The following is a 27361-nucleotide window of genomic DNA, read 5'->3' as shown; positions in this document are numbered from 1 at the left end:
TTGACGTCCGTGTGTGGCACGTGCTTGCCGAGTTCCTGCCTGTAGCAGCTTGTTGCGACTAACGCTTCTTGAATAATGACCAGTGTTTTTACGTGACCTCGCTCCTTGCATTTGGTGAAAACATGCTGGGTAACGTCCTGGAGCTCCGCAGCCGTAAGCTACCATCTGATTCCGCGATGACCGAGCGCGTCGATCCTCCACAAGCCTCTTCCACGCCGCCGCCTGTCATGTGCCCTGGTGTACTTCGTCTGCGTGACCCACCAATCTACAACGGCACTCAAGATCATGATGTCGAGGACTGGCTGGCAGAGCACGAGCGTGCCAGCGCGATTAACAAGTGGGATGACCCTTCGAAGCTGACTCACGTCAACTTCTACCTGACAGATATGGCCAACCTATGGTTCACCAACTACCACGCCGATATCCCCACCTGGTCGGTTTTCAAAGAGACCGTGACCTCGTTTTTCGGTCGTCCAGCCATGCACAAGCTTCGCGCTGAACTTAGCCTGCGGGGACGATTTCAGCGAAATGGTGGGAGCTTTACGAGCTACATTGAGGATGTGATCAGCCTCTGTAGGCGAGTTGATGCGAGGATGACGGAGGCTGACAGAATAAAGCGTATATTGAAAGGCATTGATGACGACGCTTTTCATATGCTTGTGGCCAAAGACCCACAGACCGTCACGGCCATGATTCAGCTATGTCAAAGTTTTGATGAGCTGCGCAAGCAGGGCATTTCTACACGTCGCGCTAATACGCAAACAGCGGATATTTCTGCTTTGGAGTGCAAAAGCAGTGGCACCGACTACAGCGTGTTGATGCTCCAAATTCAACAGAACATCCGGGAGGAAGTTGCTCGACAACTCTCTCTTGTGACCACCATTAACGAGACCCCCACAGCACTGGCCCACTTACTTCGCCATGCTATTCAGACGCAAGTTGCCGAGGCTCTCCCTTTTCCCACGTCCCCAATATCAGTTGCTGCACCGCTGCCTTATGCAGAAGCCATCCGCCTACCTCCTGTCCAACCACAACTTCTTTCATACAGTCCAGCAACCAAACTACTACAGGTAAACACCGTTGGTTTATCCGATAAATCGACCTTTCTCACCACCTCGAGCACCTGTAAACTCTTCGCGTACTACGGATAACCGGCCCGTCTGCTACAATTGCGGTATTCCAGGGCATTTCGCGCGCTACTGTCGTCGCCGTGGATTCTATTTTAATGATGCTCAGCATTCCAGCGACATCCCTCGGTAATCAGAATCGCATGAGCCACTTGATGCACCTGACTCCCGCTCACGCCAACCAGACTTCAGCCAACGTCGATCTCCTTCACCCCGTCTTCGGTCTCCTTCCCCCATGCTTCACCGTTCCAACCACGCCCAGGAGGAAAACTAACAGTCGCAGTTCCTGAGGCAAGAGCTGCGCCACCAACGAAATTTCCAAGGCCTCATCGTTCGCCCACTAACGAAATTGGCGTGTTTGTCGACGGTTTCGCCACAACTGCTCTTGTCGACACAGGTGCCGCTATTTGTGTAATCAGTGAAGTGTTATGTCGCAAACTGAACAAAGTGACGACTCCACTGGTTGACATTTCTTTACGCACAGTGAGTTCGCAGCACGTCCAACCTTCTGCCACATGCACTGCTTGTGTTGCGATTCAAGGAGTGATTTACATCGTTGAATTTATCGTCCTTCCGCATGCGTCTCATGAAGTCATCCTGGGAAGGAACTTTCCGCTAATCATGCGGTTTTCGACTGCGCTCGTGCTCAACTCGTTTTGTTTCATTCAGCACGACGTTCATAGATCTTCCTTGCTCACCTAAAAAGGTGACCATCACCACTGACGTTGTCATCTCTGCTTTTTCGGTCGCCGCGGTCTCTTTTTTGTGCAACTCCAACCCCGATTCAACTGCCCTCTTTATACTGTCGCAAGAATGCGCTCGTCGCCGGAACCTTGTCATCCCGTTTGCCATCATAACGCTTGCCGATGGTTCCAGTGCCGTGTACGTGTGCAATCTCTTCCCTTGTACCACGACCTTATTGCATGGCGAATGTATTGGGAGTCTTGACACTTATGATGACATCTTTCCTTTCGATGGCACTTCTGATATGACGCCGATGTCCGTGGATGCTGTCACAGCTGCCACCGCGCCCTCACTATCTGACGAAGACGATCTGTTGCGCAGTGTCGACACCTGGCTCACGCAAGACCAGCGCAATCAGCTCGTTAAACTACTTGACAGTTTTTGCGCCTCCTTCGACCACGTATAACCTCCCTTGGCACGCACGTCAGTTGTTCCTCACCATATCGACACTGCAGGTCATCATAATCCGCTTCGTCAGGACCCCTACCGCGTCTCGTAGGCTGAGCGTGACGTCATCACTCAGCACATCGACGAGATGCTGCAACGTGGTGTTATTCAACACTCACACTGTCCTTGGGCTTTGCCAGTGGTCGTCGTGCGGAAAAAAAAGATGACTTCATCATGTTTTGCGTGGATTATCGTCGACTAAACAAGATCACACGCAAGGATGTTTATCCCCTGCCACGCATTGATGACGCCTTGGATTGCCTTCAGGGTGCGGAGTTTTTCCCTTCACTGGATTTGCGTTCTGGATATTAGCAAGTGTCAATGGTCGAACCAGACCGTCGAAAAACTGAGTTTGTGACCCCTGACGGCTTATATGAATTTAATGTAATGCCCTTCGGTATTTGCAATGCGCCTGCGACTTTTGAAAGGATGATGGACATTGTCTTCAGGGGACTTAAAAGGGACATCTGTCTTTGCTGATTAGACGACATAGTTGTACTCTCTGCAAATTTCGAAACTCATCTTTCTCGTCTGGAACAAGGTCTCCAGTGCCTTACGGATGCCGGGTTGGAACTCATTTACCACGCAAGACCAATGGCGCCAGAAAACTGACCACGATGCATCTGCGTCTAATGTCCACCATAACCCAGGAATGTTGGTTTGGCTCTGGGTCCCGTCTACCCCATCCGGTCTTTCCCCGAAGCTTTCGTCGAAATACCATGGCCCCTACCGTGTGGTGCGACAAACATCTCCTGTCAACTACGAAGTTGAGCCTATTGATTACTTTCGGACCAACGCTGCCGTGGGCGTGAAACAGTACCCGTATCACGCCTCAAATCGTGCTATGACCCCCCTGTCGTGTCATTTCGCTAGGTCGCCAGGTTGGCTCCTTACTGCGCGGGGAGTAATCGTACCGCAGCATAGTGGCGCCAGCTCTGTGCCAGCGTGAAAGAAGACGTTGACGTCCGTGTGTGGCTCGTGCTTTCAGGGTTCCTGCCTGTACCAGCTTGTTGCGGCTAACGCTTCTTGAATAATAACCTGTGTTTTTACGTGACCTAGCTCGTTGCGATATATATATATATATATATATATATATATATATATATGTATGTGTGTGTGTGTGTGTGTGTGTGTGTGTGTGTGTGTGTGTGTGTGTGTGTGTGTGTGTGTGTGTGTGTGTGTGTGTGTGTGTGTGTGTGTGTGTGTGTGTGTGTGTGTGTGTGTGTGTGTGTGTGTGTGTGTGTGTGTGTGTGTGTGTGTGTGTGTGTGTGTGTGTGTGTGTGTGTGTGTGTGTGTGTGTGTGTGTGTGTGTGTGTGTGTGTGTGTGTGTGTGTGTGTGTGTGTGTGTGTGTGTGTGTGTGTGTGTGTGTGTGTGTGTGTGTGTGTGTGTGTGTGTGTGTGTGTGTGTGTGTGTGTGTGTGTGTGTGTGTGTGTGTGTGTGTGTGTGTGTGTGTGTGTGTGTGTGTGTGTGTGTGTGTGTGTGTGGTTAAAGATCTGATCTGGATGATGAAGGACATGGCCTCGAAACCGCGACCGAAGGCAAAGACCCCGGGTTTTACCCATGCAACCATCGGACACCCCGCAATAGCTGAAAGGCTTACAAAGGCAGAAGCAGAAAGACAGTCAAGAAGCGTGGAACGAGAAGGCATCAATTTCACCGTCTTTTGAGCCCCTTGCAAGCCAACTAGCGTCGTCGAGTTTGTGTGTGTGTGTGTGTTTTTATTTCGCAGGTATTTGCGCACAGCAATGGCGAAAGCGGCGAGAATGCGCATGATAGAGTCCGTCTGTCTGTAGCGCGATGGGCCAAAGGCGTGCGCCTGTCTGAGACAGCGTTCTACGGTGGCCGCTCTCGACGGGCGCCCGGTTCGCCAAGTGCTGACGGCTTCCGTGCAGCCCCGAAAAATCAATTGCGCCTGAATAATATAATGCGGAAAACCCCGGTGCCAACGCCGCTAACTCAGCCCCGCCCCCTATTCCGTCAGCTTCCGAGGCCAGCTCGTTCCCGATGCGTTTTACACACACTCCCCCCCCCCCCCCCTCCCCAATCACTTGTTTCTGGTAGTGCTGCAGAAGAGAGTTGTGATTGTTGCTGTCATAGAAATCGCAATACTAACTAACTAAATTGTACCTTCGCGGCAGCCCGATAAACAATTGTTCTCCTGACGAAGTCACGGAGGATAGGGATGGGGGGGTTCGGTGGTTTGGATCCCCTTGCCTATTATTTTGTTCAGTTTCGCAAGTTAGTATATAAGGAGGCATACAAACCACCACACATAAGGTTGATAACCCCCCTCTACCCTCCCCCCTTTCAAATAAAAAAAAATTGCGACTACATTCCTCGGTTCTTCAGTTAGATAAACGTTTGACCAGCGAAGGCGATATGAAATCGCGTCCACCCATAAAAACGAGTGCGTTTGAACAGCACATTAAAGAAAAAGAATAAAAGAGAGGAAAACGACGGAATAGCTCGCTCTACAGTTTCTGCGAATAGACACAAATCACTCATTTAACCATACGCACGTGAAATGTATTAGAAGCGCGCAAGGACTCACGAAGCGTTATGAAAGTGACATACAGTATCGATTTAAGTAAAAGTTATTATGACTTTATTAGAATGGGGACTGTAGTGAAGAGGCATTTCATGACCCATGATAATTTATATCACTATTTAAGAATACGATCATCTAGGTGATAAATTGCTGACCTTAAAGTACACTAAAGACAGAACCACTTTGCGCTTTGTATTGTACCCTAGCAGATCATTTATGTCTTGGCCGTTGACAGTTCCATCTCAATCTCTGCGCACATGTGTCCTATTCGTCCTCCAAATAAAGTCACTGCGCATGCTCCGTGCGCGGCTTTGTTCGAGGTGTCGCTCCAGTGACGCTAGTGCGAGTGTTCGCGTATTCTTTTTGTTTTTCTTATTACTCATGGAGGAAAAGTTGTGTAAACGACTGAAGCGTATTGTTTATGTTCTCGCATCATTTGTCTTGAATGACCACCATCTTAGGTCGAGTACAGTCCACCAGCGTCGTGCGAATTACTTCCAGTACAGCGGGCGATCATTGCAGAGTGGTTCAAGCAGAATGCTAGACTCTCATCTCCTCGGGAACCCAGCGTTTATGCTGCTGTTGTTATTGTTGGCCGACTGTTTTTGGTGAGCTAGCTCCATATAGTTTCCTAATATACACTGGAGGGAACTCTGGCGCTAGTGTCTATGGAAGATGCAACACACGGCACTTCAGCGAGCATGGGAATGATGGGTAGTACGCACATTTGTCTAATCTTAGTACTTCTGGCCTGCTTGTGGCTCCGTGTATGTTTGTGTGGCTTGGAGCTGTTTTCTGACGAAACAAACAACAGCAAATGTTCAGCGGTTGCGCTTCACCACCTTATGATTTTAAACTCACCTTTCCAAATCGGGTCACGAAGTTCAAAAGGGCTGGATCTTTCTTTCAAAACAAAAACGAAACACAGCAATAAACGAAGCCGCAAGTACGAAGACTAGACAAATGTCTGTACTACCCATCATTCCCATGGTCGCTCTACGATCGCAGCGCCAGAGTCCCCTCTAGTTATATTAGCAATCTCTATGGCTAGCTCTACTCGTATGTGGGACAGCGGCACAACGCGTGCTCCTCCAGTATATTAAGGCGCAGTTTGTTCGGCCTTAAATGGACCAACAACTGGTCAGCAAGTGCGTTGGAAAGACCTTCAAATATAGTCATAGATTTCAGCATTATTTTCGTCTTGTGAGTAGGATTTGTAATTTTGGATATTACATAAAAGTTACAAAAACCGTCATGTGGCGCAGCATAGCGCGGACGAACGGTGAAGCTGGATTATGAAACATGGAGTATATATATACATATATATATATATATATATATATGTATATATATATATATACATATATATATATATATATATATATATATATATATATATATATATATATATATATATATATATATATATATATATATATATATATATATCACTTTGCTGCTACATGCGTAGAGTGCTGCTGTCATGTCCACGAGTCGTCAAAATTAAAGTATATATTACTACACAGTACCATTCAATTTTGTGTCGCTTGCGAAGTAAAATGGGGAGCATGGTGAAAAGCGGCGCTGCCGTCGCGGCCTCTGCAATGGACGAAATCAAGCCAGGAGTGCACGCATGCGCAGTAAATCAACGTGCACTCACTGTTTGCCGCATGCGAGTATACGAGTTCATATGCTCTGCTGACAGAAACAAAACACTCTGATTACAAATATTTCGCGGCGTTTTCTACTTTAAAATTTCGTGATTTGACTGATTGACTAGTAAGTTTTCCATTCCGCTAAAAAAAATCCCACCGTAAAATTTCGTTGTCGGTCTCTTTCAGCTCCTTTGTCGAACCCCGGGTACATACGAGTAATAACTTCCCCATCTACAGCTTCTTGCTTCCTAATTACTTTCTGTCGTTCTTTCCTTATCTCTTTTTTTTCTGGTGTTGTTTTTGTGCGTGTGTTTGTGTGCCCTGCTTGCGTGCGTTTTCTTTTTACAACATCACGAAAAAGCGGTGTGAAAAAGACATCTGCATTTAGAAAAGACATTTCTGTATTAAAACATTTAGCTTACCGATTCATTTTTAACGGATACAAGACTCAAGATCTTTGAAGTTGAGAATTTGAGAAAGTACATTATGCCTAGATGATGCATAAGCCAAATGTCCAGTTCGCTTGCAACAATAATGCCCGAATCCCAAATGCGATGCAAAGGCTACCATCATACAGCATGATGAACAAATGTAATCATCACGTCGCTTCAATATCGTCCAAGCAGAAGATGCAGACACAAAATTACGGCCGCTCTTATAATGCTAGAAATGGTAAGTTCAAGCGCAAGAAAAACGACACAAGAAATACAACAGCCCAGAGAGCTGCGCCCTGTACTTTTTCTTGTGTAAAAGCAAATAGCACAGGCGTTTTGAAAGAAAACTCTCATGAAAAATAGAATAGAAAGTATGCAAGAAGAAAGAAAGCCAACCAGCATAGACGCTCAGTTATAATTTCATTGGTCTTCGACTTTTTTACAGTGAAAGCTGTTATGAAATTACAACTCGGGCCTCGTGCAGCGTCGTAGTTTTCCACCGCCGCCGCCACCGTTGTCCGTAGCCACGTTGCGCGAAGTTAGACAAGAAAAAAAAAACCTAGTACCAATCACAGAGTGGACCTTGTACCCGCGTTCGCTGGGTTCCAGCCCAGTATTCTACCACTAAGTCACGCCGGTGCTCGGGACTTGTTGGCAAACTTGCCTTGCGCAGGCTTGATGTCGGGAAAGCAATCGCGTTACTACTACGAGTTTTCATTACATTCATTTACTTAGAAATACTGTTAAACCTGTATTGAGGGTCTTACAGGGAAGGTACGACACAGGTACGACACTTATAAAGCGTTTCAAAACAGCAGAAGAACATCCAGTCGTCGCACAATGCGAAAAGAGCAACGAGTACCTCGTCCAATGCTCGAACCCAATACAAAATCCTGTTTTTCTTCAGCTATTGACTGTGGCGCATGCCCACTTCAGGCATGATTCCTCATCGTCGTCATGCCACTGCATTAACAATCGGCACAAAGTTCCTCGCAATAGTTTAGCGCATACCACGCTTCTCAGAAGAATGACGAAAAACAGCATAGCGAATGCCGGCCTACTACCTTGAAATTTTCCTATAGTCGATTCCCTAGTGGGCATCAAGCAAGTGTGCTGACAGTAGTTGCCCAATGAGTGTTTAGAAAAGTCTCTGAAAGGCCACTCTTCTAGCTATTGTTGTGACTGTGCCGCGCCTTCCGAGCACGCCTGGCGTTTTTTGCACGGGATGAATTTCCCCTGCGATTTGATGTCACCTCTGATGCATGTTACCTTCAACACTTCGCATAGTCTGCGAAAAAAAAAAGGGGGTAACCGACGTTCATTTAGAGGCGCTAACACTCTCTAGACATTACATAGTAACAAAAATTAGGAGAGATAAAAACGAGAAAAAGAGGGTGAAATTCCCAAAGGTTCAGCAACCTTGCAGCGACCAATCAGGCAGCGGTCGGCAACAGCAGCTGGAAGAGGGGCACTAGTGTCGCTACTGCTCAGAAACGCGGTCGAAAGCCTCTTGTCACGCAAGGAAGAACAAAAGAGAGTCTTAATAGAAAGCCACGAATGCGAGCCGGCATCGCATATAGACGTACAAAAAAAAATACTCAAAGTAGAAGCAAGACAGCATGCGGCTCAGGCATACAAAAACAACAAAAACGGCGACGTCCGGTTGTTCGTGCAGCGCAGCGTAGCGGTCATATTCGCTGTCACCGTCGTGTTTCCCCTGGAGGGATGACGATGTGTTCGTGAAATCCCAGGTTCGATAGATATGACGACATCTGGTGCCTTTTTTTGGAGGACAGCATTGGAGACGGTCAGTTGCAAAAGAAGGAACCAAAGCGAACTGAAAATATAGATAGTGGAATTTTGACGTTTTGAAATGATTGCCCCGAAGCAGTAAAATGACAGGTAAAAACTATAGGTTGGAGAAAAAAAACTGAACGTGGATTGACCCTCATCGTACACTATTGCCCTGTTTGATACCCTTCGAATGTAGATAAAAGTGCCGCCATTATACTATCTATTAGGTCCAGACATTTTGTCTGTTTTTTTTTGTGCTTCACATCTTTTAATCGCGCGAAGCGAAGCCATCCAGAACCGAACTTTCGTGAAAGATGTGATTGAAATCAAACAAAACATTTTTTTTTCATATTATGCGTGAATATCGCCGGTTCCGAGAAACCCTTATAGACTCAATCGTGTATGGATGCTGTAGTGAAAGTTTCTAATATTCATTGTTTCTTTTTGTATTCTTTTCCTTTTTTCTTTGCCTATTCGCAAGCATTCTCGGCATGGGCACCCCACGCGTGTGACTGGAAAGCGATGTTTGTGCACAGACAACGCAATACGCGCTATGTCAATAAAATTAAAGCGCACGAATGCGTGAAACGAAGGTATTGAGAAGCAGCAAAGCCATTTCGCTACCACCTTACCGTGCATATACTACAGCTTTATACAGTGAAATGTCGATCCAACGAAACCCGATTTCCAAATTTTCTTGCACTAACGAAAACGTTTCTATTCTTCGGCCGGCACCGATTCAGTTAAACTTTGACTTCAACTCGAATTAACCAAGCTATGATGACACTAAACCCTACTTGACAAAGTGTTTATAGAAACAAATGAACAAAAATGTCACCGACTTTTCCCTTGTATTGACCTATATGTTTTTTTTATTTCTTTCTAGCAAGAGTGCCGCAAAGCTGTCCCATTTGAAGCATTACACTCCAAGACGTAGAGGACGAAAGGGGGTATCGAGGTTGCTCCGTTAGAAGAGTAACTTGCCACACCCAATGCACCATTTTGGGAGTAACTGCAAAAGAGTAACCTCGACCTCGCGGTTACTCCTCAAAGGAGCAACCCTTAGCAAAAGAGAATTCTTTATATGGTTGCTTAACCAGGCTTTCAGAGCGTGTGCTGATATTTGATTAGCTGTACAATAGATGTGCAAGCATCACATTCAGAAATATATTTCGGAAATTTTACAGCAAATACGTGGGATTCGAACTCATGACCACTCAGTCAACATGCGCGTACACTAACTACTACACCACACCAAGTTACGGCACCGTCTGAAAGGAAACAGGCGTGTGTAGGCACCGATGGGTTGTTTGCACACGGCGCGAACATTTCTCCCGTTACTCCGAAAAACGGGCGCTTTACTCCACAAGGAGGAAAGTGCCCCTCCTAGTCGTGCGATGAGCAATCCTTTGCGCACATTTCGTCTTTAGGAGGAACAAAGAGCCTTTTTCCGGGGCAACTGTGCAGTTCCTTCACAGTTTTCTTTAGAATGATTTTGGGGCCCAAACATGACAAAGTGTTGCGGTTGCAGAGCTGAAATTGAAGATGCCGCGAGTGCTATTGTTTGCAGTGAGTGCGAATTCTGTTTTCATGCTTCGGTATGCTCAGGCATGAGTGAACAGGAGTATGCTGAAAAGAAAAAGTCGTTTAAGAAAAGAGCATGGAAGTGTGAGGCCTGCAGGCCGGGGGCATCCAAGAGTACCACACGGCCCGCTGATCAAATAGGAGATGCTCAGCTTAAGATTACGATCATGGACATAGACAAGAAATTAACTTCTCTCCTCACTTTGAATGAAAAGGTAGAGGGAATAGACAGGTCAATTCAGTTGCTGTCGGATCACTTTGATAAAATTCAAGAACGCTTGAGTGGGCATGACAGGGAAATAAAAAACATAAAATGCAAGATCGACAAACTTGAGAAAGAGGATCCAGCTAAGGGTCTCGCCCAGCTTCAGATTGATTTTGATGACCTCGAGTGGCGCAGCCGACGTCTAAATGTGGAGATACATGGAATTCCTGAGACTGCTGGTGAAAATCTTTTAAACAAGGTAAATGATCTTGCGAAAACCTTGAGTTTGACGGAACTTGCTCCGGCGGATATTTCCGCTATTCACAGGATGGCATCGAGGCCAGGTAGAGAGCGTGGAGTGATCCTTCGCTTTGTCCACCAGGACCTTCGAAATATGTGGTTAGAAAAAAGAAAATCCTTGAGGCAGGAACAAGAAAATGTCTACATAACTGAGAATATGACCAAGCGTTCCCGGGCTCTTTTATTAGCAGCTAAAACCTGGGCTAGGAGAGTTGGCTATGACTTTGCATAGCATTCCAATGGGAAGGTCTTGGTGCGTAGGAAGAGTGGAGAACGTGCGCAGGTCATCAGGTGTGAGGATGACTTGTCAGCGTTGAGCAATTGATGTTAGTTTTTTGTGCTGTTTCTTGGTATCTCTTTTTTTTGTTTGTTTTTACTGCTCTGTAAAATGGATGACCTCGGATATATCGCCCTTCGTGAGTTAGCGAAGCGGTTTGGAAACGTACAAAGAGGTTTTCTCCGATGCTTCCATTTAAATGTACAATCATTGGGAAACAAAGTAAATGAACTCGAGTGTCTGTTTAATCAAATGAAAGGTTGTTTTGATGTTGTTATGCTAACGGAAACCTGGTAATCGGATATTTCAGAAGAATTTGAACTACCTCATATGAAAACGTTCTCTGTTTTTCGGCCAAGTCGTCGAGGAGGTGGTGTCACTATGCTACTTGAAAATTCTTTACCAGCCGTATTGCTCGAAAAGTTTACTTCAGTTACTGCTCATTACGAAATGTTATGTGTTCAGTTTCAAGATGTCATAGTTGCTGTGTGTTACCGGCCACCTGATGGTGACTTGTCTGATTTTTTTGCATTTTTAGATGTTTTCTTAACATTTGTAAATCAACATCAATACACTGTTATATTGGGTGGTGATTTCAATATTGACATGGGGCATGAAAGCACGAGAAAGTGTGACTTTGAAACTATTATTGCATGCAACGGTTGCGAAAACATTATAAATAGATCCACTAGAATTAGTCTGTCTTCGGAGACCATCATAGACTTATTTATCACAAACTGTGATCTGTCGTGTGTTACCTGTGCTGTCCTTACGTATCCTATTAGTGATCACATGGCGATATGTTGTTCTGTAAAAACAGCTGTACCTACGTTAATTCAGAATGACATTCCTTATAGTTATCAGCATGTCTCGCCAGCTGCTTTAAATGCTTTCCGTTTAGAGATTGGCACTTTGCATTGGGACAATGTTTTTTACTCAAATGATGCAAACTCAGCCTATGACGCTTTTTTAGAATCGTTTATTTGTATATACAAAAAACACTTCCCTTATAAACAGCGGAAAAAACGTAAAGGTTGTCGGAAACCTTGGATGACACGTGAACTCTTACGTAAAATAGACAGAAAAAACAGATTATTCCGGAAATTCATACGTACGCGCGACGAGGCGGACCTAATTGCTTTCAAGCAGTTCCGAAATGCCTTAAGTAAAGAAATGAAGAAATCAAAGGAGCTGTATCATATACAAGCATTTACTGTGTGTTCAAAACGAGCAGATGTTTTATGGAATAGAATAAACTCTTTGATGGGCCGAAATCCGAAAACAGAATAAATTAAGGAGGTACTCCATGACGGAAACTTGGTCAGTGGAGAGGCTATGGTCAATGTTTTTAATGATTACTTCGTTTACAGAGACTTTAGCGACAGATCAACCGCTACTTGCCGAACTCTGGGTTCAGAAATTGCAAACACGTTTTTCTTAGCAGGTACTATCGAACCAGAAGTCCGCACAGTATTTCTCGGCTTAAAAAACAGTCGCAGCTGCGACGCTGATGGCATACAAATAAAACCAGTGAAATATGTTATCGATCAGATCAGTCCAGCACTAACACACATATTCAATCTCTGTATTTCGACAGGGGTTTTTCCTTCGAAAATGCAAACGGCACGCGTAATAGCTCTCTACAAAAAGGGGAACAAGCATAACGTTGCAAATTATCGACCGATATCTATTCTCCCCGTATTTTCTAAAGGTTTCGAAAAAATTATTTTTAGTCGCTTATCCTGTTTTTGCACCAAATATGTCCTAACAAAATCACAATATGGCTTCCAAAAACATAAGTCTACAGAACTCGCCCTACTGGATCAAAAAGAATATATTCTACAACAATTTGAACAAAAAAATAAAGTGGTCGGAATTTTTGTGGATTTCACACAAGCATTTGACTACATTCACCACGGCATTTTATTTGAAAAATTAAACCATTATGGCATTCGCGGGCTCCCACTCATGTTACTTAAAAGCTATCTGGCGCATAGATGTCAATTTGTTTCGATAAATGATTTAGTATCAGATAAGAAAAATATAATTTCAGGGGTACCACAAGGGAGCATTCTTGGCCCTTTATTATTCACTTTATATATTAATGACATAGTCCATATCTCCCCAGAAGTTAAGTTTATTATCTATGCAGATGACACGAGTATATTTGTCACCTCATCATCAGATGTTATTCTTTCTAATAAAGCTAATGACGTCTTACAGAAGTTAGACAACTGGACAAGTAACAATAAGTTAAAAATAAATGCAACTAAAACAAAAGCGGTAGTTTTTCATTCGAAAGGTCAACAAGTGACTTTGAAGAATAATATTGTATTTAGAGGCTCAGATATAGAAATAGTGAAGTCAGTGAAAGTACTTGGGGTACATTTCTCCAGTTCTTTGCAATGGGATGACCACGTAAATAATATTCAAATAAAATTAGGCCGGATAACTGGAATACTCAGCCGTATCCGGTACCTCATCCCCAATTCGGTGAAGTTATTGATATACAAATCGCTGTTTAGTTCTTATCTTAACTATTGCTATTTGGTTTGGGGAACAACTACAGAAACAAACTTAACAAAATTACTGAGAATACAGAAGAAAATACTGAGGCTGATAGACAACGCTACAGCTCTAGCACCTAGTGACCCACTGTTTAAAAAATATAAGATAATCAAAGTGAATGACCTATATCAATACAGACTACTACGAGAGTACTGCCTTAGCTGCAAACGCGCAAACTTTTTATTTACGGAAATGGCGAATCTTTGCTTAAAGGAAAAGGCGTATGTAACAAGAAATACAGAAATGTGGAACGTTCCGTACTTTCGCACTAATTATGGTTTTCAGATGCTTCGATGTACTCTACCGCGAATTCTGAATACTTATATTAGCAAAGGTATAGATGTGTCTCATTTAAGTGTCGCAGAATTAGCGGCTCTTTTTGTTCTATAAACTATGTAGCAAACTATGTTATATGTTCTATAAACTATGTATTTATTCAGGTGCAGAAGATTGCTGCAAGTTTCTTTGTTGTGTAAGCTATGTATCAACTACGTTTTCAGGTTTCCTTCCTTTGTGGCATGATCTTTACGTAAAACAATGTGAAAGTGTATGATATTGTGATGTCCTTCATCTGCTGCCATTGTTCACAAAGGGGGCGGAGGATCCCTCAAGCCGTCATTACGGCTTTTCCCTCCGCCTCCTGTTACACTGTACTGTGACGAAGCAAATAAAGCAATCAATCAATCAATGTAGTAAAATGTTTTCACTCACGCTTGTGTGTGTGTTTGTGTGCGTGTGCTTTGTTCTTATTTATTTTTTACCCATCTGTCTCTCTCTCTCTCTTTGAACGTCCTATTCCCCAACTGCTGCTGGTTAACCTCCCTGGCTTTCTCTTTCTTTTTTTTTCTCTATCTCTCTCACCGTATTCTAGTCACAGCCACGTTCTCTCTCTCTCACCAAATTCTAGTCACAGCCACGTGGTCACGACACTGATTTCCACGAGGCTGCCCACCACAGCTATGCACACAACGCATATTCAACAAAACAGCATTACACAGCGGTGGAGGTTTGTTGTCCCTTTCAATTCTCCCGCAGACACACTGCTGATGCTTTCGTTATCAAATAGTTTATGCGACACACCGCGCGGGTCACCTCTGCAACTCTCTTGCTCTGCCACGCTGCGTTTATTCTCTTTGTCTTTACATATTGGCAATTTGTAATGGCTGAACGCGTCCGTCGACCTCGCCTGCACCGCTCGGTCAAGAGAAGCTCAATAAGTGGTCTGCCAGGCGCGTAATAGTCACAAATGAAATGGTGAGGGTAGCCTTTGGGTGTCGCTACGCTACAAAATTAAATTTGAAGGAACGTAAGCTTCGTATCTCGATTTTGTGAACCTTCCGATCTCACGATATAAGTATTACAGACAGACGGACAAAGAGACAGGAATAGATAGATAGATAGATAGATAGATAGATAGATAGATAGATAGATAGATAGATAGATAGATAGATAGATAGATAGATAGATAGATAGATAGATAGATAGATAGATAGATGGATGGATGGATGGATGGATGGATGGATGGATGGATGGATGGATGGATGGATGGATGGATGGATGGATGGATGGATGAATGGACGGACGGACGGACAGACAGACAGACAGACAGACGGACAGACAGACAGACAGACAGACAGACAGACGGACAGACGGACAGACAGATGGACGGACGGACAGACGGACGGACGGACAAACGGACGGACGGACGGACGGATAGATAGATAGATAGATAGATAGATAGATAGATAGATAGATAGATAGATAGATAGATAGATAGATAGATAGATAGATAGATAGATAGATAGATAGATATCGGCGTCAGTAGTCATTCACTCTCATCATCATCAGACTGACTACGCCCACTGCAGAACATAAACCTCACCCATGGATGGATGGATGGATGGACGGACGGACGGACGGACAGATAGATAGGTAGATAGATAGATAGATAGATAGATAGATAGATAGATAGATAGATAGATAGATAGATAGATAGATAGATAGATAGATATCGGCGTCAGTAGTCATTCACTCTCATCATCAGCCTGACTACGCCCACTTTAGAACATAAACCTCTCCCATGTTCCACCGGTCAACTCGGTCCTGTGTTTGCTGCTGTCCATTTACACCCACAAACTTCCTAATATCATCTCCCCGCCTAACTTTCTGTTATCCCGTCACCCGCTTGCCTTATCTTGGAATCCAGTCTGTGATTTTTATTTACCAGCGGTCATGTTGCCTTCGCGCTACATGCCAGGCCCATGGCCATTTCCTCTTCTTTGGCTATTGACTATGACGTCCCTAACTCCCGTTTGTTTCCTGATACACTCTGCTCTCTTCTTGTCCCTTGGGGTTACACCCTTAATTTTCCTTTCCATTGCTAGCTAGTCGTCCTCAACTAAGGCTGGACCCTCTTTGTATTCCACCAGGTTTATGCTCCGTAGATAAGTACCAGTAAATGCAGCAGTTATATTGCAGTTTAAGGCAGTGCTGCAAAGTTAATGACCAAAAAAAAACAAAAAAAACTGCACTATACAACGACAAAGCGAAGCATTTTTTTTTTTTTTGCGGAGGGGTGGGGTGGGGGTCTCTAACTTTGCAGCACTGCCTTTACCTACAGTATGTTCGAACTTAGCCGCCACACAAGCTTTTCTGAGCTGCTCCATACCTTTGAAGCGCTGGCTTTACCTACAGTATGTTCAAAGTAGCCCGCATACAAGCTTTTCTGAGCTGTTATATACCTTCTTCTTGAGATATAGTGGCAATCTACCATTAATGATTTCAGAATGCTTGCCGAATGTACTCCACCCCATTCTTATTGTTCTAGTTACTTCAATTTCATTGTTCGGTTCCGCAGTTATCACCCGTCCTAAGTAGACGTACTGTTTTACAACTTCAGGTGCACTTCTACCTATCTCGAAGTGATGTTCTCTTCCAATGTTGTTGTACATTACTTTCGTTTTGCGCAGGTAAATCTTATCTTTCTGCTCTTTTTGTCCAATTCAGTAATCTTTAATTGCAATTAATCTCCAGAGTTACTCAGAAATGCAATGCAATATCATCGGCGAAGCGCAGGTAATAAGTTACCCCTCATTCATTCTTATCCCTAGCTTTTCCCATTCCTGGCCTCTGAAAACATCTTCTAAGCACGCGGTAAATAGCATTCGAGAGGTCGTATTTCCTTGTCTTACACCATTCTTTATCGGCATTCTGTCGTTTTCTTTATGCAGCACTATGGTAAGCAGCGCTGATGCGCTGTTGATTTCTTACGCAAGAAGCCAATCAATGAGCTGACACTTAAAGAGAAAGTACAGGAATTCAAAATCTCACTTCAGAAGATACTCGGTTCTTATCGAGGAAACCGGCCTCAGCGTTGTCGCAATGAATGATAATCTGACGAGTATCATTACGGAGTGTGCAGTGGAAGTTTGAGGTACGGTAGTTAGACAGGACACCAGCAAGCTGTCCCAGATGACGTAGAACCTCATTAAGAAACTTCCAAGCATGAAAGCCTGAAACACAACAGGCGAAACAGAACTGGCAGAGCTGTCGAACTTGAATAATTGGCGTAAGGTATCCGATATAATATGGCGTAACATGGAGAGAATTGAACATGCTCTAAAGAAAGGGTTAAGCGTCAAAGCGGTGAAAAGGAAACTTAGAGTGGGTAAAACCAGATGTATGCACTTGGGGACAATGAAGGCAAGATAACTATGAATATGGACAAGACAGTTAAAGTAGCGGAGGAAGTTTACAGAAATCTGCACAGTAGTCGGGACAATCAAGACCATTATGTAAGAACTACCGGTATTACCGATGATATCTTACCAGTAATGACAGAAGAAGTCCGCACAGCTTTGGAGGGAATGCAGAGGTGAGGCTGATGGCGATGATCAGGTAACAACAGATCTTCTGAAAGACGGGGGGCAGGTTGTGTTAGAAAAACTTGTCACCCCATTTACGAAGCGTCTCCTGACTGGGAAGATTCCGAAATCTTGAAAAAATGCCAACATCATCTTAATCCATAAGTAAGGGGACGACAAGGAGTTGAAGCATTACAAGCAGATCCACTTGCGCTCCATCATGTTGCCGCGACAGGTTGGCCACGTCCAAGTAGCCCGCCGCAATCATCATGGCAAGAGCACCAGCAAGACCCGGCTGGCATGCGCCCCGCGTTCATGCGCTCCAACAACGAGGAAGAGGAAGTTAGTTGAATCTGTGCCTCTCGGCTACTCGGACTCGACGACCATAGTCATTAGACTAGTGGCCACAAGTTCGCCCTAATAAAGTTGCTTGTTTTTTAGCCTGTCTGTCTCAGCATCGCTACAATATACAAGCTATATAGAAAGCTAATTGCTAATAGAATTAGTACAACATTAGAATTCAGTCAACCGAAAGATCAAGCAGGATATCATAATCGACTACATTCGTACTATCCATCAGGTGATAATCAGGTGATAGAGAAGTGCTCAAAATACACGCAACCACTGTACATAGCCTTCATAGATTACGAGAAGGCATTTTAATCACTATAGAGATGTCAGCAGTCATGCAGACACTGCGTAATCAGGGCCTCGACAAAGCATTCACACACATAGAGCGTCATTATTTCTACGTACTACCCTCACCTTGTCAGTTTACAGCAATACGTCGTCGACGACAAACTTCGAACGAGGAGAGCTAGCGAGGACGCACGCTCTTCAGGCGGTGCCGATCACTGTTCCATAGTCTGGGTTCACTGTTGCTGTGCTTCAGAGCTGCTCGCAGCACCGCACGGCAAGCCCCCTTGTCCGCCGAAGAAGACAAAGCGTTACTCAATGCCGCGATCTGTACCGGAAACGGCCAACCTGAGTACCGGGAGCCGCTTCCGGTCGATCATGCGAGGGTCGCCTATTGTCGTGGAATTTTCGCGTGACACTCAGAGTGGCGCTGCCCGAACACGTGGCACTTAGAAATTTCGCGTAAGTAAGCACGCAACTCGGCTATTGGGTTGCTAAAAAATTGTTGGCTTCGATTATGTACAGCGCCTGTTACTATTAGCTTCACGCGATGGTGACGCAGATGCATTTTTTATGTGAACCAGAAAAAGGCGAAGACGGCCAATTTGGCCCACTTCTGTTATTCCCAGTCACACGACAGCACGCGACGTTTAGTGCGTTAGTTAGCATGCAAAGCAGACATCTACCTGATTAGGTATTTAGCTAGTTGAAAAGACTAAGGAGATGCTTATAAGATACCCGAGGGCTCTCAGCTTTTAGTCAGAGCCCCCCCTAGTCTCTCTCTCGCACACGAGGAAGCACACGTGCGCGCGCACATAGGTTTACACACAGGCACTCTTACACACACGTATGCATATACACACACGACAGACAGACAGACAGACAGACAGACAGACAGACAGACAGACAGACAGACAGACAGGCAGACAGACAGACAGGCAGACAGACAGGCAGACAGACAGGCAGACAGGCAGACAGGCAGACAGACAGGCAGACAGGCAGACAGACAGGCAGACAGGCAGACAGGCAGACAGGCAGACAGACAGACAGACAGACAGACAATTTGATTTGATTGATATGTGGGGTTTAACGTCCCTAAACCACCATATAAGAGACGCAATAGTGGAGGGCTCCAGAAATTCTGACCACCTGGGGTTCTCTAACGTGCACCTAAATCTGAGCACACGGGCCTACAACATTTCCGCCTCCATCGGAAATGCAGCCGCCACAGCCGGGATTCGATCCCGCGACCTGCAGGTCAGCAGCCGAGTACCTTAGCCACTAGACCACCGCGGTGGGGCATAGATAGATAGATAGATAGATAGATAGATAGATAGATAGATAGATAGATAGATAGATAGATAGATAGATAGATAGATAGATAAATAGATAGATAGATAGATAGATAGATAGATAGATAGATAGATAGATAGATAGATAAATCAGACAGACAGACAGACAGACAGACAGACAGATATAAACGTCAGCAGTCATTCACTCTTCCATGTTTTATTACTTATACCTCTCCGCCCTCTTTACACTCTTTTTTCATTCAGCAATACTTAATGACCATGGCATCAGTGTGCACGCCGAATACACTCCCCGACTGACAACGACCGCGTCCTAGTCAGCTAATGGCCCAGCACGGCGGCGCAGGCCTCAAGCGTGCGCCATGCGCTCTTTCGCTCGCTTTTGCGCCACTCTCGCACATGGCTTTCAAGGCGCCGAGGGCGATGCCCCTGGTCGAGTGTTTCTTCTTTGTCAACAATTAAATGCCCCGCTAGCGGTGTCCAACCTTGACCGCGCTTTAATTCGTTCTCGAAAACTATGTTGTGAAAGCTGTGTGCGTGTTCTTTTCCGTGCCCTTATGGATAACAAGTGAGAGCTCGTAGTGTTTTATTATGGCTTGCCGTTTATTTCCTTCGTCGTAATGACGAGGTTCGTTAAGTTCTTCTCCACGAAAGGAATTGTGACACAAGCACGTGATTATCATTACGATGATAACGATGCTTCACTGTATGGCCTCGACGCGCAGTAAGGGTGGCCATAGAATTGTGTCTATGATCTTTCAGCTATTATTATAATTATTAATAATATTATTTTTATTCTTATTAGGAAGTTTTCGAATAGAAGACCCCGAGAGTTTGGAGCCTCTATTCCCCGAACAAAATAGCGTCAAGGCTACTTCGCATGCGCGGAACCTATGTAGCGTTCGGGTTTTGCGTTAGGGACGCTACTTCTCGATCTTAGCGAGAGCTCCTGTCCGAAAAAGCTTTACGTCATCCATGGCGGCACGCACTGAAGTGACGGTGCTCAGCCTCTCATGGCTTATAAACTATAGATTGATAAAAGCACGCGCGGTTACTATAGGAGCAAAAAAGTTGCCTTTTTTTCGCCACTAATATATCTGCTTTTTTTAACATTTATGCACGAAGGGACACCACTTGAAACTGTTTTGCTCTTACGGAACGGTATGTTTTACTTTTATTTTTGTCGTAGCTTCTCTTTTACGACCTAATGGCTCCAGAAACGCAAGACGCAATCGGTAAGAGTGAAACGCCGTTCGAAAATTCACCTCCTCCTTGACCCACTGATAGCGCCGTACGCAACCGGTTTTGGGGCCCCTAAATCTTGGGACACTATTCGAAAACTAACTATATTTACAATCTTTAGCACCACATTTTCTGTTTATTAAACGTAATCAGACCATGCGCATTAGCATATAACGACGCATAATACCTTCATTTGCCTATACGAATTGAACAGAAATGGAAGACTTTTCTCCAGTTACCAAAACCAGGTACGAGGAATACGGCAGCGACCACGCCGACAGCGGCTCAGCAGACTCCGCGCGCCACAGTTGAACTTGTATTTTTTTATGGCACATCTAAAACGCGTATGGTTACATAGAAATGCAACGCGGAGTCACTCTGTATCCGCTTCGTAAATGTGGAATAAACCCCTATATGTACGTACATCGCTTTAGAGTCTAAAATATGAGCCACGACCTCAACTGCACAGGGAATTAAGCCTGTAAATTGTATGAAGTGGTCCAAACCGAACTGGCTGCATCGCGGTTGACGCCGGTGCTGCGCAAACATGACGCAAGAGGTAGGCGTTTCGCAATCACTCAATAACGTCTGCGTTGGTTCACAACAGGTTGCACCCCCAATTCTACAGTCTTTCCCAGTGCGCCTATAGCGCCTTAGCAACAACAATCTGTGCAAAGATAACTAACAAATAAATGACAGGTAAGCGTAAACACCGCACTAACACTTAAGCGATCCAAAAAACGATAACAGTATATTTCCCTCCTGAAACCCGTACCTTTATGCTGAAAGCAACCAATCATCCAAAAAAAAGTAAACGCATGAAAATTACGTCGAGTACAAAGCTATGCGGTACAGAGAGACAAAGGGAAGTGCCAGACACATCGGTGGGATCACTTCAATTTTCATTTAGTTTTGTTGCTTTCACCTATTTTTTTCCTTTTTCTACACATCTTTGTGCACATCTTTGTGCACTAAAAGAACAAAAAAGAGCTCGCAGGCAGTTCGCGTTTCCCAGCGCCATAACGTCAATGCCAAGGTCGTGCAGGTATTTGCGCAACGACTTACGCAAGCAGCGCCATTCGCTTAGCGCACGCCCGTTTTCGTGAAGAACTGGCAAAAGAAAAAAAAGTCACAAATAGATAAGTTTGTCGCAGTGAAACGAGCATATCATCATCCTGTGCACTTTAGTTACGCAATGTGGGTCAACAGAGTGTAGTGGATGACACCGCCGCTTAGTGGAACTTACTTATAGCCCCCTCTCTCATATATATATATATATATATATATATATATATATATATATATATATATATATATATATATATATATATATATATATATATATATATACATATATATATATATATATATATATATATATATATCACTTTGACAGTGTTCTGTGAGCACGATTGCACAGGGTAGTCATCATTTCGCAGTCGCCGTAGCACGTCGGCTTCGTGTTGGGTAACGACAAATTGGTGGGTGAATAGAGCGCGGGCGGCTGGCCTGCGCGCATAACCCCCCCCCCCCCACCCCCCGATAACGGACAGACAACCAAGCGCCCCGCTTGCGAACTGATATTACGTCATGGAGGAGGGCGCGCTAATTAATAAATTCCCTATGCGCCATTGAAACCGCATATCGAAGCATCAAGATTGTTAGAAAACTAGACAAAACCCTTACGCAACTATTAGGCTGCACGCCTACGAAAGCATGTACCATTTAGTTTAGTAGAAGAAATAAATTTGTTACTTGCTGTCGTGTAGATAAAAGAGGAAACATTTCGTGCAATCAACTTCAAATTCCATTAGAAGTGTTATATATAGTTTGCACAGCGTTGTTCTTCTAATTAAGGTTTCGAAGAATGTTCGATACTACGAACAGTTAACGTTTTGAGATGAATACTTTCTTTTAACCAATGTTCTCGTTCTTTCGCTTAAAGCCGTGAAAGATGAGCCCGCCAATAGTGCGTAATTCGAAGTAGATAATGTGCGACGTTCTATCATCTATCTATATCTAGCATTCTGTTGTTACCAAAAATATAACCCAGTGAAATTTGAGCTTGTCCGAAAAGTAAAAAAAAAGACTAAAAGAAATGACATGGCGCAAGCAGTCACGCACAAAAAAAATCGAGGACCCAAAGTAAGAGCGATAACCGGCACAGAACCACAATAACACCACTAGTTGATAGAGATATAATTCCTCTGCGATCTTCTTAAAGTTTAGGGTTTGACACACGTTACCAGAGGCGTGATCGTAAACGTCTCAGTAGGTGGTGTCATCTGGCATCGCAAAAGTCAACTAGACAAACACATAACCATCAGTGGTTGAACAAGCCCTACGTGAAGACCATACGCGACACTACATAAATTTTGTGCATGCAGCCATGTAGCCGTATATATATATATATATATATATATATATATATATATATATATATATATATATATATATATATATATATATATATATATATATATATATATATATATATATATATATCTTTGTGTGTGTGTGAAGGAGGGAAGTGTATACGGGCCATATATGGCATGGTGGCAAATGCATCCATATATGGCTTTACCACAGCATGTGACGTCAAACTTATCTATATTAGGCGACGTTCTCGCGATATACATCTCTCTCGGCGAACCTTATTGGCACTGCCGTGAAAGCACGGACTTTATATTTGTTCGATCGTACACGAATAATTCGTGCAACGCGAAGACATCTACAGGCGTCGCGGTTAGATCAAACATCGGAAAATATCACTACTATTCTGCTTTAACCTGTTATTACTCGAAAGCCGCGTATACCAAGGTCGACACGTTATAAAACACAAAAAAACTCACCTGGAATGAGTGAGACGCAGGTAGCTAGAGTTGACGAGACCCGGGATCAAGGGTGACCTTTCGATCCGAGCTGGACGGCCTGCGTGGGACAAAGGAAAACTTAAGACATTTCGTCCGGCGTTTCTTCGTAGATTGGTTTATTATCGTATTCTTTCCAAACTGGAAATTTGCGGTGACCTTAGCAGCGTCCTGTGGGAGTACGTCAGTGAGGTGGGCTTACGGTGCAATCTCTTGATTAACGTATTCTCTTCGGCGGGGGCGACCGCTTCAATAACGAAGGCGCTGCTGTTGTGCGTAAATGTCAAAAGGTGTCAGCCACCGCTAGTGCACACTTGAAGGGCACCTGTAAAAGTGCGCGGGTGCTGAGGGATGTTTCTTTTTCCAAGGTGTATCTATGGTAATAGCATTGCAAGTATAGTTCGCATGATCTGTACCTGAGCTTTCTGCAACGATCCGGGGATGAATGTGCAGTCTTCGCTGAAGGGCTTCACTTCTCGAGAAAAGACCCGTTTCAATTATTTTTTACGGTAAAACACCTCCCTCTATCAAAATTTCGAGGAGACAGGGTGAAGAACCTGAAGCCGCCCTCCCTCCACACTGCCGTCTACTGGCATCTCTAAAAGTATTGGATTAGGAAGGAGGAAGCAACAAAAAGGGAGAAGGCAGGGAGGTCAACCAGAAAGACATCCGGTTGGCTACCCTACACTGGGGGATTAGGGAAGGGGACAAGAAAGACGAGAAAGAGGGAAGAGAGGGAAAAGAAAAAAAAGGGTGGGGGAGAGACTGACAGTAGTTTCACTGCAGCGTGTAGAACTCTACCGCATGTCAGAGGCGTTCACACAAGCCTGTCTTTCTCAGGAAACGCGGCAGGGCTTTCACTCCCTTGTGGGCTGTCGAGGCATGTGGACGTTGCTGTAATAGCACCTGCACAGAAAGAGGCCGATCATCCAGTCGCCGCATTGCGTTGGCAAGTACTTGTCTATCTGAGGCAAATCGAGGACAATGGCACAGCAGGTGTTCGATATTTTTGTCGGTGCCGCAAACATCGCACGCCGCACTGTCAGTAATTCCGATTAACGTGGTATAAGCTTTCGTGAAAGAAACTCCCAGCCAAAGGCGATAGAGAAGCGAAGCTGCACGTCGATGTAGGCCGGGTGGAAGCCGGAGTTGTAGTGAAGGCTCGAGCTCGTGCAGTCTTGTACGTCGTATGCTTGGTGTGTTCCACTCAGTCAGTGTGAGACTGCGGGCCAGTTGACGAATCTGCCTCACCGCATCCGCTCTTGAAAGCGGAATCGTAACGCTGTTCGCTTCTTTATGTGACGTGCGAGCAGCATGATCTGCAGAATCATTGCCGCCTATACCACAATGCCCAGGTAAACACTGAAAGACGATGTCATGGCCTTTTTGTATTAAAAAATGGTGAAGTTTCACGGCTTGGTAAGTCAACTGGTCGTGGCATCCGCGTCGGAGAACTGATATCAGGCACTGTAACGCTGGTTTTGAGTCGGAAAACACAGCCAATTTACCTGGTCTTTCTTCTGAATTGATGTGTTCCAGTGCATTGCGCAGAGCCTCGAGTTCTGCCGTCGTTGAAGTTGTCATATGTGAAGTCTTAAAACACCGAGTTACCCCTTGTGATGGTATAACCACTGCTCCACCTGAACTAGACGGCGTAGTAGAGCCATCCGTGTAAATGTGCACGTGGTTACTGTAGTTTTGTTCTAGTAGGAATAGACTCAGTTGTTTCAGGGCATGTGTCGGGTAAGTCCGATTTTCTCCTCATTCCTGGAATCATTAAGTGAACTCGCGGTCGGCTCAAGCTCCAAGGAGGAAGCAGTGGCTTTGATGCAGGTGCGTATGTCTCAGCAAACGATGAACGATGCTTGTAGACAATAGTGCCGTACGTCGTGCGGGGCCTTTCGATTAGAATGCATGAAAACTCCTTGCGCATTATTATGGGTGTGCAGGCCGTGTACGAAAAAATTGTATGCTATCGAGCAATGTCTTCATGACGATAATGATGCAGCGGGACGTTATTTTCGGCCGCTTTGAAACCGTGTCACAAGCCAATACTAATGAAATTGTATCGACGGTACGCACGCTCTGTCCGGTGAATAAAAGCTTCGTGGTCCCTTGATGACTCCAGGGCTAACACAGCTAACATGATTCATGCGCGCTGTAATGGAATGATATACTACCGCGTTCATGTAAAACGTATAAGACACGTCTGCAGGTATGCCAGAAGAATCTGTCACATTTCTCAGCCTGCCAAAGCGCTATTTCATATCAGTAACAGTCTAGTATAAATCACCGCAATTACAAGCACTATCTTTCACAAAGCCCGAAATACTTGCTCTCATAGGCGATGAGCAAAGCGCAAGAGTGTAGACCTATTGATCCGGCTGTGTTTGCCAGAGGAAAGCGGGATCACCTTGAAAGGACAATAATGTAGACGCATCGAAATTCCACGCACGTCAAAGCGTACCCTGTTTCGACGAGCGTGTCTTGCGTCGCTCGGCCTTGAGAAATATCTTACGTACCGCGTTATCATCACACTTCCAACCGATGCCATTTAGGTGTGAAAGTAGTGTACTTGACACTGTACCTTGCAATCAAGCAAGGAGTAGTGCAGAACACGTAATGCATGACTGCGGTGTGCAAGCGAGCCTCAAAAGACGCAAGTGACCCTGACTTCAGTCCCCTTTTTTCGTGTTGCGAAATGTGACACACTTTTCTTTCGCAGATTTGTGCATTGTTAAAACTTGCACATGCATAAAGCCCCAATCATTTCATGCCTAATAATGTACAATTTTGTTTAACATATATGTCGCGACTTGGGGCCGAAGCCCGAGCTCCTCCCAAGTTGTGGCACGGGATTGGGCCTCTGATGTATGGCTTGTGCCAATCGCCGGTATGAAGGAGCCAAGATCTTTTTCCTAACAAAGAACTTTGATTTTTGATAATGCATTTAGGCAATGAGAAAGCTATTTCCCAGCTAATAAAAAAACATGCGTCCAACAAAACTAAGAGTTCGTTTCCCCACAAAGGTGAACTGGTTATAAAATTCATAATTATTTTTGACAAATGAAGCATGCATGAAAGTTACATTATGTATAGACAATGCTCAATAACAGATGGATGATCCAACAGCAAGATCTGAACAAAAAATAAATGAAAACAAAAGAAATCACATCATATCCACGGAGTGAATGACGATCAGTGGGGTGAAGCATCCATCCGTCCGACCGTCTGTGTGTCCATCCATCCGTGCGTCCATCTTTCCGTCCGGACGGACAGAGGCCGGACGTGCAGATGGAAGCACGAACTGACTGACGGACAGAAGCACGGATGAACGGACAGAGGGACGGACGCACGGATGGACGCTTCACTCCACTAATTATCTTCACTTCGTGGATATGACACGAAAACCAGTAACTCCATCTAGTTATATTATTCCCAAAGACATACACACAACGCCATATATATGGCAGCTCATAAACTAGAGGTGGCTACATACTGCTACTGCTACTACAACTACACAGGAGCGAACGACCCACGGCGTAGGGAGCTTCGCCCCTAATAGACTCCGCCGTCCACCAAGTTCGAGCGAATGATATACGTAACTGGGCGACGCAGAGTGGTGGTGGTAGTGGTTAGAAGAGAAGAAAGGCACCTAATTTCTGCAGCCAGGTCGGGAGCACGGTGCAGTGCCTTATAACACTGGCGCCATTCCCGAAGTGCCCCTCGAAGATGGCGAGACGGGGGGGGCGGAAC

The 27361-nt window shown here is 44.7% G+C and overlaps 1 protein-coding gene across 2 annotated transcripts in view; it reads right to left on the bottom strand.

Annotated features, from left to right (window-relative positions):
- Positions 1-27361, bottom strand: part of LOC119161180 (uncharacterized) — a 386858-nt gene that overhangs the window by 262682 nt on the left and 96815 nt on the right. For both annotated transcript variants that reach the window (XM_075889640.1, XM_075889641.1), the window contains exon 2: positions 23588-23666. The gene's annotated coding sequence lies outside the window, so the exon portion shown is untranslated. The remainder of the gene's footprint in view (positions 1-23587; positions 23667-27361) is intronic.

The sequence above is a fragment of the Rhipicephalus microplus genome, chromosome 3 (genome assembly GCF_043290135.1).
Source record: "Rhipicephalus microplus isolate Deutch F79 chromosome 3, USDA_Rmic, whole genome shotgun sequence".
Taxonomy (NCBI): Eukaryota; Metazoa; Arthropoda; class Arachnida; order Ixodida; family Ixodidae; genus Rhipicephalus; species Rhipicephalus microplus.
The sequence above is the reverse complement of the archived record's forward strand: the minus strand, read 5'-3'. Positions and strand labels throughout refer to the sequence as shown.